This window comes from Lytechinus variegatus, chromosome 1, assembly GCF_018143015.1.
Source record: "Lytechinus variegatus isolate NC3 chromosome 1, Lvar_3.0, whole genome shotgun sequence".
NCBI lineage: Eukaryota > Metazoa > Echinodermata > Echinoidea > Temnopleuroida > Toxopneustidae > Lytechinus > Lytechinus variegatus.
Genome location: NC_054740.1, coordinates 88,395,891 through 88,408,424, shown reverse-complemented (window position 1 = coordinate 88,408,424; position 12,534 = coordinate 88,395,891).

Sequence of the window (12,534 nt, the reverse complement as noted above, 5' to 3'; positions counted from 1 at the left end):
ACCATGATGAAGAATAAACAGCAATCTTGATAAATTCTGGGGGTTTTTTAAAAAAATAAGAACCAATTAGCCTTTTTCTGATTTTTCTGTCACTTTCCACATTTTGAAGAAAAAAAAATAAGTTGTTCATCGACGCCCTGCACTGATGATGAAACTGTATCCCCACTGGGTCCTCTTATTAACTCCCCCCCCCCTCTCTCTCTCTCTCCCTCCCCCCCCCCCCATAAAGCGCCTTGTTCATTTCTCTTGTCTCAACTTGACCTTAATTAGTTAATCTTAACGATTTGGCGGTACTGTCAAACGTGACTGGTCGCCATCATAGCTTCATCCCCAACAAACACGGAACAAACAATCACAACAATATTCTGGTGTTCGACCCAACATCATTCTGTTCAATACGCGTAAGGCCATACGTGGGCATGCACAAACAACGTGGGTTCCCAAAAACTGACCCGCGTTTGGACTGAAATTGTGATTAAAATAAAAATGTTATAAATATCACAAAAATATGGGTATAATAACGGATATTTGATTAACGGAAAAACATCAATCGCTTATTCATAATAATTCCGGAAAAGATTTGAACGAGGTTTTTATCAATGGTAATCAAGAGGAATTAGTGTATAGATGAATGGCGCTCAACGTTAGCCGGGTGAGGGCGCGCGCCAAATCTGGCCAGAATCTGGCAATATGGCGTCGCCCTTTAAGCTGACGTTGGGTCTATGGCTCGTGCACGTACGTGAATGATGATGACGATAATGGCTGTGAGTCACAGAATAACAGGCGCCCGCTCGGCGAAGGCAAATGAGCCAATCGAGGCCGGGTGGTAACACAGGACGGTTTAAAGGGTGTAGGTTAGTTTAATTTTTGGAATGATCACAAAATATCAACATAATTATTGTATATCAGAAGTGAGTAATATTGTTATTAATTCATCATATTTTCCTTTTAACTTTTTTTCGACCCCACCCCATCCCCCCCCCTCTCTCTCTTGCTCTCTCTCCCATTTGTTTACTATTTGACATAAAGTATGAAGTCAAACCACCAACACTAGTAGTATTCCATAAATAAATCAAGTAAAGTTTCTTGATTTCATCAAACACGTCTATGTCTAGGGCTTAATATTATTATTACAATCATTACCGTGATAGTACATGATAGTATAGGCTATATATTAAAACTGTCGGTATATTATCCATTGACCTAGAGTAGTAGGTCCATGGTATATCAAATGTTCGGGGGATTGATTCAGTAGGCGGTTTCAAACCGCCTCGATCACAAGAATCCCCGTTAAATTACGAGAACTTTTTAAGGCTAAAAAATACCCGTTAATTATTCCTGCATTCACACCGCCCCGAAACACATCCTTCGGGATAAGTTCCCGAAGTTACGAGCATGCGCAGTGTGGTCTGATAAGCAGGCAAGGCGGGAGATTCAAAATCACTTGCCCAGCAGCCACCCACGCCGCCGCGCCCAACGACATGCTGGGATAAAAGTTCCCGTAATTTGCTTTCACATCGCCTAAATACCTGCGACCTTGGAAAAATCCCCACGAAAGTTCTCGTAATTTCGCCAAGTACCTACTATTTAGCGGGTATTTTCTTTCGGGGAAATTACGCGTAGTTTGCTTTCACATTACCAAAATACCTGGTATTTTCTGATCGGGGTAAATTTCCCGATCAGAGAATACCTGGAACTGGCGAACTTCGAGGCGGTCTGAAACCACCTAATGTACCTTTAAACGGATAATGACGATGCTGATGATGATGACTATGCCGAGGCTTAATGACGATCGCCATGCCAAGCGATGATTGATGATAATGGTGCGCGTTGCTATGCAACGGACTTATCGCCTGCACCACTCCACAATAATGGATCGTTAGGCTCAGAATGAGGGAAGAGAAAAGGGGTATTTGCACCTCTTTTATATACCTCTTGCTCTTTTAATATACATGGTGATAGTAAATTATTATAGTCTAAAAACTGAAAGTTAAATCGTCATTTTAAACAGAAACAGGAATATTGTTTATCTACAAAAAAGTACTTTTTTTTAGTCAAGTCCACCCGAACTGAGTACAGGCCCTATAGAGAAAATGTATTTTATTGCTTATTTTGAGACAATGATGTACCACTCTCTAAATTTCTTTTATATTTCATTATTAAAAACATTTTACAGTTAGCAAGTTAAAATGGAAACTCGATCCACATGCTCGAATAGGAATCAAACCTTATTATCAGAAGAAAATAGAAATATTTCATACTCCATAGGTTCATAATAATAAAATGCAAACAAAATTGTTTGCTTAATCAGACAGTAGGTAGCCCGATTAACACATTCGCTGTATTGTTATATTTCATCATTGGAAATGTTGGCTCTCATGACAGCTGGGTATTTTTGAAGACCATCGTCATTAAAATGTCATTATTGGTCTGAAACTGCAGACTAGTATAAGCTGAAAGTTTCGGGAAGAATTTCTATTGCGTAATCTTATAGCTAACAATCACCTCAAACGAACTTTGGTCGCGTGCGAGATAGCAAACTGACATGCATGATTTACAGGCAGCCAGGTGATATCTTGTCGAAAATTATCACTGCGAAAGAGAATTTCCTTCTCCGTTTTCCGCGCATCATTTTAATGATTATTTTCTTCAGCAGCTTTACCCACTATTAAGGGTCAAGTCCACCCCAGAAAAATGTTGATTTGAATAAATAGAGAAAATCAAGCTAGCATAATGCTGAAAATTTCATTAAAATTTGATGTAAAATAAGAAAGATATGGCATTTTAAATTTTCACGTATTATTCACAAAACAGTGATATGTACAATTCAGTGACATGCAAATGAGAGAGTCGATGATGTCACTCACTCACTAATTCTTTTGTTCTTTATTGTCTGAATTATACAAAATTTTATTTTTTACAGATTTAACTATAAAGACCAACTTGACTGAATGATACAGTATTAAACAATGCTAATTCCACATGTTCAGGAGGAATTAATCGTTGTTTCACTTGACAATGAGGAGAAAGTTAGAATATTTCATATAATTAAATACAAAAGATACTAGGTGAGTGGATGACGTCATCAGTCTCCTCATATGCATATACTGACCAGGATTTGCATAAAACTGTTTTGTGAAATTAAGCGAAACTTTAAAATGTCATAACTTTCTTATTTTACATCCGATTTTGATGAATTTTCAGTGTTATGCTTGTTGGATTTTTCTCTTTTTATTCAAATCAACTTTGTGTTGGGGTGGACTTGCCCTTTAATGGTCATATCCTATATACACTGTTCTCATTGAGTTAGAGCCACACCCGCGATTTTTATTATCATGCTTTTTTCCGTTTCAAAATTGGATTCGTGAGAGTGATGTATAGATCACTATAGATCAATATAGGTAGAATTACAATTCATTTTATATCTCTTTTATTTGCTGTTGCATCATTGGCTTTTGCATGCCCTACTTTGTGAATAGCCTTCCTGAAGACATAAAAAATGTACCTCTATCGAAACTGTCAAAAATCTTCTAAAAACCTTTTTATTTAAAGGTCAAGTCCACCTAAGAAAAATGTTGATTTGAATCTATAGAGAAAAATCAGACAAGCACAATGCTGAAAATTTCATCAAAATCGGATGTAAAATAAGAAAGTTATGACATTTCAAAGTTTCGCTTATTTTTAACAAAATAGTTTATGAACGAGCCAGTTACATCCAAATGAGAGAGTCGATGATGTCACTCACTCACTATTTCTTTTGTTTTTTATTGTTTGAATTATACACTATTTCAATTTCTACGAATTTGACTATTAGGACCTCCTTGCCTGAAGCACAAAATGATAAAATAAGGGAATTCCACGTGTTCAGGGAGGAATGAAACTTCATTTCACATGAAAATGACGAGAAAAAAAAAATCATATTTCATATAATAGAATACAAAAGAAATAGTGAGTGAGTGATGTCATCAGTTCCTCATTTGCATACCGACCAAGATGTGCATATAACTGTTTTGTGAAATGAAGCGAAACTTTGAAATGCCATAACTTTCTAATTTTACATCCGATTTTGATGAAATTTTCAGTGTTATGTTTGTTGATTTTTTCTCTTTTTATTCAAATCAAGTTTTTGTTGGGGTGGACTTTTCCTTTAACTCTTTAATAGCTCTTTATGTGCCTTGAGCATTCTACAGAGTGGATTTGGCGCTTTGTAAGTCACATCATTATTATCATTATTAAATATATGAGGTGAAATATAAGAAGTCAATGTGAAATTGATTAATGTATATGAACAAAACGATATAAAAGAAAGGTATGAAGATAATTATGAGTAATCAAGTCCCATATAACCTGCCAAGATTATCCCAAATATAAGTAAAAAGAAATATTTATAGGCCCAACAAAAAAACTAAATAGAGAATACAAAAAAAAATATTTATATAAGATGCACTCGGAACAAAATGAGGGCCATGTTCAGGCTGATCTCTTTCAAGAAAACTTTCAGAAATCTTGTTTGCATCGTCATTATTTACGATATGAAATATTGAGTAAATGTATTTCATGAACATCATTGAAATCTATAGTTTGGAACTTTTGGGAAACATTTAAAGGAGTAGGCCAAATTATTTATTCTTGATTTGCAACGACAAATCTTATAGTCCCAGAACATCAGGGGGCTGTAGGATTTGATATTTGTGGAAAATGAGAAATTGAAATAATTGCAACTTCTGTACAAAACTTTGATACTCCGCAACAATGGAAATAGGAACGAAATTATCATTATCCACCTCCCCGATCACTACTTCCTGCACATGCCCCTAACCACATCGTCATTACTGTTCTGCACAAATGGCAAAGTGATTAGGTTGCTGATAATGATGATTGCGTCGTTGTTTGGTTGAGTATAGCGGGGATGGTGATTATCTTTGCCAATGCGATACAGACAACACTGAGCAGGCAGAAAATATATATGTACATGGGCTCATGCAGCTGAAAGCAATATTTCATTGCACTTTGTGTAGGGCTACATGATATAAAATGATCCACGATGGCTCCATGATGAGATCAGGTTTGCTTTTTAATAAATGAAAAGATTAAATCAAAAGCAGCAATACAATCGCTATATATATGACTTATTATTATTCTCATCCTAATACAGCAAAACATTCGTGAAAATACTATTGAAAATCCGAATTGCAAGGAACATAAAAAAAACGAATGAAAGATTACAAAGTTAGGATATTTTGAAATCTCTGCATTTAAATTTGCAAAACAATATTCACAGATGCGATGATTGGTGAGATGATGCTGGACAGCAGAGGGAACTGTGTATGAAAGCAAGTTACAGGGGGTTACAGCATGGGTCAATCATCCCATATTGAGATGAGAGAGAGTGCATGAAGATCGAGGTAAAGAAATCGAGGGGGAAGAGGGGATAAAAAAGGAAAAGGAACGGGGAAAAGGAGAGAGAAATAAGGACGGGAATGATAGACTCATTATAAAAAGAGGGTGAGGCAATATACAAAATGAAATAGTGAGTGGGTGACGTCATCGGTTCCACTGCGGTTCCATCATTGCTTACCGACCAGGATGTGATTTTAACTGTTTTTGTGAACTTTTAAAGGACAAGTCCACCCCAACAAAAACTTGATTTGAATAAAAAGAGAAAACTTCAACGAGCATAACACTGAAAATTTTATTAAAATCGGATGTAAAATAAGAAAGTTATGACATTTTAAAGTTTAGCTTCATTTCACAAAATAGATAAATGCACATCTCGGTCGGTATGCAAATGAGAGAACTGATGACATCACTCACTCACTATTTCTTTTGAATTTTATTATATGAAATATGAAATATTTTTATTTTCTCGTCATTGTCATGTGAAAAGAAGTTTCATTCCTCCCTGAACACGTGGAATTCCATTATTTTAACATTTTGTGCTTCAGGCAAGGTGGTCCTCGTCAAATTCGTAAAAATTGAAATATTGTATAATTCAAACAATAAAAAACAAAAGAAATAGTGAGTGGGTGACATCATCGACTCTCTCATTTGGATGTAACTGGCTCGTTCATATAACTATTTTGTTAAAAATAAGCGAAATTTTGAAATTTCATAACTTTCTTATTTTACATCCGATTTTGATGAAATTTTCAGCATTGTGCTCGTCTGATTTTCTTTATTGATTCAAATCAAAATTTTTCTGAGGTGGACTTGACCTTTAACCGAAACCTAAAAATGCCATGGCTTTACATCCGATTTTGATGAAATTTCCAGTGTTATGCTTGTTGGGTTTTCACTTTTTATTCAAATCATTATTTTGTTGGGATGTGGACTGGTCCTTTGTGTGGTGTTTTTCTTGCATCTTCTAACACAATGGAGACCATAATAAACTTTGGCAGTTCACAATAACGTCTTTTCAAATCAAGTAACAGTTTAAAGGATATGTCCACTCCAACAAAAAGTTGATTTGGATAAAAAGAAAAAAAATCCAATAAGCATAACACTGAAAATTTCATCAAAATCGGTTGTAAGATAATAAAGTTATGACATTTTAAAGATTTGCTTAATTTCACAAAACAGTTATATGCACATTATGGTCGGTATGCAAATGCAAAGACTGATGATATCATCCACTCACTATTATTTTCTTTTGTATTTTATTATATGAAATATGAAATCCACCAGGGGAGAGGGAAGCGTGCCCCCCCCCCCCCCTCCCTCTCCCCGCCTGTTACGCCACTGACAACGATTAATTCCTCCCTGAACCTGATGAATTAGCAATTATTAATACTATATGGTTCAGTCAAGTTGGTCCTTATTATGAATTAAAAAAAGGAAGTAAAAAAATAATAATATAAACAATAAAAATAAAAAGTGAGTGAAGGACGGCATCGACTGTCTCATTTGCATTTCACTGAGTTGTGCATAACACTGTTTTGTAAAAGATAAAAAAAAAATAAGCGAAACTTTAGAATGTCATGACTTTCTTTTTTTACATCCGATTTTAATGAAAATTTCAGTGCTAGTTTGATTTATTCAAGTCAACACTATCCTGGGATGGACTTGACCTTTAATATGCAGCTATATCCAGAGCTATCATGATTTTGGTAATAAATTTAATAAGTAACTAAAAGAAATCTACCTATAGATTACCTATTTTATTATAAATGATATCATAATCAAGCTTCATACTTTTTGCGATACTTATCATGATGGAATAATTGCGTAGACATAAACATATATATCTTTTTTTTAATTATATCTAACTGAAATTTTAATATACTTACCTGTAAAAGAACCCCTTTGCAGTGACTCTTGAATAAAATACATGTCTCACCAATCAAATAATGCGAGCGCGAAGCACGAGTTGAAAACTTCTTTAATTTCTCTACCTGAAAATTGATAAGCACAAAGATATAATGGATATATAGGCCTAACGTATTGATGCGAGCTCGAAGTGCGAGCTGAATTTTTTTTATTCAGTTCCGACCTGAAACCTGGACATTCTAAGCGCTGTTTGTTATCATGAACAATATCACTAACATTTTACGCGAGCGCGAAGTTTAGCTGAAATGATTAATATGCAGACCTGAAAAGAATTATGTTAAGACTATTTGCAGTGACTCATTGGCATGATATATATCCCACCAATATAATAATGCGAGCGCGAAGCGCGAGCTGAAAGTTTTTGAGATTCTGAATGGAAACGTGAAAGGTTAACCAAATTTTGCAATCATAATTAGGATTGGTATCTTATCAAATGATTATTGCGAGCGCGAAGCGCGAGCTCATTTGTTATACTTAGATAAAATCCTAAAACAGGACATTCACAGCAATGTATCCATGAACAGGATGGGTTTTATCTAAATAATTAACTCGAGCACGAAAAGCGAACTGGTTTTTTTTCTTTCAGACATGAAAACTGGACATTCTAATAATGCTTTGCAATCATGAACAGAATGGATATATAACTTACAATCAAAGCGAGCTCGAAGCACCTTTGATAATCATGGACTTTATCATTTTATTTTACTCGGCAGTCCAGGGGGGCTACCCCACCCTCCCCCTCAAAAAAAAACGGAGATCTGTCACTGGATGCTTACAAAAAAAGAAGAAGAAGAGAATAAAATTATCAAAAGAAGAAATCAAATTGTATAACATAAAATACAAATACAAAAATTCAGTAGTGGCATTATTGCATCTCAATGTATGTGTTCTGCACATACATTAGGCAATTTCTTTATGTAATAATATATTAATTTTCTATATCCGATTTTATTACATTTGATAACCTGCTTGTTTATATGCTTGTATAATATGCTTGTTTTATTTTCTTCTTATTCAAATCGACCTTTTGTTATGGTGGACTTGCCCTTTGACTTTACACACATTCTATCGATTTTATTTTTTCTCCCTATAGTTCTCTGCTATTTTGTTTATTTTTTCTTTAAAAAACAGTTTCATTATTGTCATGTAATTTCAGATGTGTACGTGTCTGTTTGTCTGTGTGTGTGTGTACTGCACCTAACTTTTTTCAAGCAAATATAGAGACTTTTCGTTTGTCACTCAATACCATACCCTCAAAAAAATGATATATAATTGTGATGAAAAAATATATTTTTCAAAGTTTTACCACATAGAATCGCGTAACTTGAAAATAAATGATAAAAAAATCATGATGAGAACTAGGCCTACTATTAGAAATGGAATGATGCGGTAGTTGAAACTTGCCCCCCCCCCTCTCTCTCTCTCTCACACACACACACCCTAACACTCAGCACACAAAAGGGGGAAGGAGTGGTTAAAATGCATGAAATTGAAATAGGGTCCTTTGATTCAGAATTTTCCCTCCTTTCTTTTTTTTTTTTTTGTAACAAGTGCACACCTACTGATAATCATCATTCATCATCATCCTACAACAATGATGATAATAATGACTAATAAAAGTTATTACAGTAACAAATAATAATCGTAATAATAGTAATAATAAGAATGGTAATATAATAATAACAATAACAGCTATTGGCGGCACAACAAAATGAAGAGAAAAGAAAAGAGGAGAGAAAAATTGGAAGGGGGGGGTAGAATAAGAGGAGGGAGACAAGTGAATTAAACGTGAGGGGAAGTCCTGGTAATTATAAATTATTCCATGCAATGCATTTGTCGCTAGATTACGTGCTTCGCGCTGGCATTGCCTGTTCGATGAGATACATTATCTAGCGTAAGATCATTATAACGGAGCTTAAAATAGTGTACAATTATATAAAAGATTAACCAAACGACGTATACAGGTGTGAATAATAACACTAAGAGCATCATGAAAGGACTTGTTGGACTTTTTATCCAACATGTCCCATTTTATCCGACAGTTGCCATAGTAACAGTACCTCTCAGCCAATCAACATCAGAGAAAGATGTCAGATCTGACAACTTGTCGGATGAAAATGTAGATGAAACACTCCCCAGGAGTCGAGTCGGCAATACACAGGCACCGAACACGCGTATAGGGCTGATAGACTATACAAAATGAATATTGGGCGATGATTGGCCGAGATGGCAATTGGATCTATGGGTGATTAGACCAAATGGCAATTAGACCAAATGATTATTAGACGAATTGGGTTTAGACTAAGTGAGAGTGGAACAACTGAAGTTAGACCAAATGTAACCTAGATGAAATGAAAGTAAGGGGTGCTGCAAGAAAATATTTGCGATCAATTGCAAATATTCTGTTGTAATTTTACAACTGATAGATCAACGTTAGTTGTTGCTAATCAGATTACACTCCTTGTTTCAAGGAGCAGATCAGCAAACAATCATTTGCAATTAATTGCAAGACAAATTATTGATCTAGGGAACAAAATTAGAATTGATCGCAAGTTTCTGCAACACCCTATAAGTGCATGGTCATTAGACCATTTGCCTTAAGACCAGTTCGCTATGGTAATAGACGTAATGAAAATGGACGAAGTGGCTATTGGATCAATTTGCAAAAAAAATGCAATCAGACCAAATATTAGACGAAATGGTTAATAGACCAATTGACTATTGGACAAAATGGTAATTGGACGATGTGGATGGTGGACCAACTGATGGTAGACGAAATATGAAGGGGAAGGCGGGGTAAGTTGAGCCTAGGGGCAAGTTTAGCCACCACACCCAGGCCATGAATGAGTCAGACATTGTGGTGGTGTCATAATGTATATTGATGACCCATTACACAACCCTTTACCCAACCATACTGTGTTCGACTTTGAAACAAAAAGTACTAGTATAGACGGAAAAATACAAATTTCAGCCAAAAAAGTAAGAAAGTGTGTAAAATAGAGGAATGCTTTTTACCCACACACGTCTTTAAATATGATAAAGAAATAAGAACATTATTGTTAGTCCATACATGTCTTGCCCTTGGGATGGGGGCAGAATACATTCTGATTTAAATTGTTAAAAAAAGTGTAAGAATATTGTAATATTTTGATTATTTGCATTGTGACTATCAATAGAAGATAAAGACTTAATTTATTTTCATAACAAGCGGCTACGAGCCAATGAATTAGAATTATCACATCAGGTACGGAAATGAAGGACTTTGTAAAATTTCTGGTCTTTATATAAGTTTTATAGGCCTAGGCCCTATACTTCTGGTAATTGACAATTATCTAGAGAGTTTGAACTTGTAAATCTTTTATCTTTACGTCACTACATGTGTTAAGAAATGGAGGCTTTAAATCTTCCCTTTCCACCAAGACTTGTCCAACAGATCTTTATTTTCCCCAAATTAACTTGAAGTGCTCATTAAACTCTTGCCCCTTCAGTTCCACAACTTTTTAACTAAATTGGTGTTTGTCCTGATTTTGCAGGAGTCTTGCACTTTTGCTATCGATTAGTGACTAACTTTTGTGAGAAAATTATTGGGACTCAAATCACTCAAATGATCCAACAACTTGCGCACATCTGTCGGCTGTATGACCAGTGGTGTGAGATCAGGTATGAATCTTCATTCCTGTCATAATCTTTTAAATGATGGATGCGTAAGTGTGGATGTAAAATTATCGCATGGAGTTCGGACTGGGGTACTTTGAGCAATCCAACATGGGGCAAGTTGAGCCATGGTAATTCTTATGGTAAGAATTAAAAAATAAAAGCCATTGATATGCAGGCACTGAAAGGTGTAAATTCACATGACAGTTCTTTTACTTTTAGAGGATGTTAGACTGTTAGTATTTATAGAGAATTAGCAAGTGAAAAGACTTGAAATGAAAAATTTACATGCTGCTTCTTCATGCATACATTTTGTACAGAGTTTTTGTGGCTCATCTTACCCCAGAAGGTGGCACAACTTACCCCACGGGGGCAAGTTGAGCCATTTGACATCGTTTTTTTTTTCAAAGGTCACAATGAATTTCGGTGTGCCGGGCTCGACTGAAGGTGAAAAATATTTCCCAAGAATGAAATTTAAAGGCAAGGTACTTATTTCTACAATATTATTAGTCATATCAATTCTAACATGCAAAATGCAAAAAGTGTCACAACTTACCCCGCCTTCCCCTACATTAGATAGACCATGAACGTGGTGAGTGGACAAAATAGCATTCTAGCCATCCTAGACGAAGTGGCAATAAATCATATTTTAATATGCCCTCGCAAATTGGAGCGTAAATACAAAGAGCTTTCGTGGCGAAATAGATATCCATTTTTCATTCTTTTAGTGTTTTTTTACTCTATTTTACACCCTTACGTTACTTACGTATTGATGGTAATATGTGCCCTATCTTGAAAAAGAGATCTTTCGCATGGTATCAACTTGCATTGAGTGCTAATTATTGATTGTAATGAAATGAAATATGGATTACATACATCTGATTTAATTCTGTTTGACCGCAAAACAGTATAGCTTTTACGATTTAATAGGCTAATACTTCACGTTCTTAATACTGGAATGAAATTTTGATAACACACATGTATTCAGTCAGTCGGCAAGCCCCTGTGTTAATGAGCAAATGGGCCAGATTTATCCAAGTCCCCTCGTGGCTGAATTCATGTCCCTGCAAAATCTCGTGAATTGTGGGACTTTCTTTCTCAAAGAATTTAACTGGAGTAAAATTGATTATTTTTGTACCATTGGGAAGAGTAAATGTTACTCTTTCATATTGGTTATTTCCTTTGAATAAAATATTTTGATAAATAAGTGAATTTTTTACCAGAAAAGATGCATCAAACAGAATTTTCTTCCTCTGTTTTCACTTGCAAATTGTGCAACATTTTGTGTTTTAGGCACCAACATTATTTATATCATCAGAAAGCTCAAACTCTATACTTTCTTACAATGTCACTCTTGATATGTGGCATTTTTTAGATGGGTGTGTGGTCTCTGTGACCAATCAGAGTGCAGTATTCTTGTTTTTGAGCTGCTAAATGTACTTGGCCTATAAAAAGCTGGCTGCTGACCCATCTAAGATACATCTTCTTATACAAATTATATCATATTAAAGCGTAGATCTTCAGCTTTATTATGATTTAAAAATCATTTGTGCT